Genomic DNA, 990 nt, shown 5'->3' with positions numbered 1-990 from the left:
TCTCAAACGTCTGGATTTAATGTTTCTAATTATGTCAGGTGAAGAATACAATGCGTGCAGTTCTGTATTGTGTAACTTTCTCCATTCTCCTGTAACTTCATCCCTCTTAAACCCAAATATTTTCCTAAGCACCTTATTTTCGAACACTCTTAACCTCTGCAAATCCGGTTTTCAGGTAGTAGCTCCCTGTAAAGCAGGTTTGAATAATATCAAGGAAAAATTGTTCCGGGGCCGGGTATCGATCCCGGGACCCTTCACACAGCATTTGTGTGTACTCATAGTTGAGTTCTGGCGTCTTGTCAGCTCATGTGAGTTGTGTGGATATAAAGGAAAAAATGTGACGGTGTCGTGTATAGCTTAGTTCCTGGGGTAGCTCAGTCGGTAGAGCGTTCGCATGCTAAGCGAAGGGTCCCGGGATCGATACCCGGCCCCGGAACAATTTTTCCTTGAAATTATTCAAACTCTTAACCTCTGTTTCTCTCTTAAAGTGAGAGTCCAAGTTTCACAACCATACATAACAACCGGTAATATAACTGTTCTATTAATTCTATCTAGCTTTCAATTTTTTTGAAAGCAGGCTGGATGACAAAAGTTCCTCGGCCGAATAATAACAGACATTTCCCATATTTATTCTGCGTGTAATTTCCTCTCGAGTGTCAATTATATTTGTTACTGTTGTTCCAAGATATTTGAATTTTTCCATGCCTTCAAAAGGATAAATTCCCAGTTTTTATATGTTTTCCATTTCGTATTATGTTCTGATCACGAGAGACAATCATATACTTTTTTTCGGGATTTATTTCCAAACATATCTCCTTACTTGCTTCAAGTAAATAAATAAATAAATAAATAAATAAATAAATATTTAAATAAATAAATAAATAAATAAATAAATAAATAAATAAATAAATAAATCTATACTAATAATAAATCTGTAGCCGAAATTTTTCTGGTAATTTTCGATTTTCCAAAAATAATTGGTCCTAACAT

At 34.7% G+C, this 990-nt stretch overlaps 1 non-coding gene across 1 annotated transcript; it reads left to right on the top strand.

Moving 5' to 3' along the window:
* Positions 1 to 362: 362 nt before the first annotated feature.
* TRNAS-GCU (transfer RNA serine (anticodon GCU)) lies at positions 363 to 436 on the top strand. The gene has a single exon. It is a non-coding gene; the product is annotated as a tRNA-Ser (tRNA).
* Positions 437 to 990: the final 554 nt, after the last annotated feature.

The sequence above is a fragment of the Periplaneta americana genome, chromosome 7, assembly GCF_040183065.1.
Source record: "Periplaneta americana isolate PAMFEO1 chromosome 7, P.americana_PAMFEO1_priV1, whole genome shotgun sequence".
In the NCBI taxonomy this organism is placed as follows: Eukaryota; Metazoa; Arthropoda; class Insecta; order Blattodea; family Blattidae; genus Periplaneta; species Periplaneta americana.
Note: the sequence above shows the minus strand (reverse complement) of the source record. Positions and strands in the feature narration are given on the sequence as shown.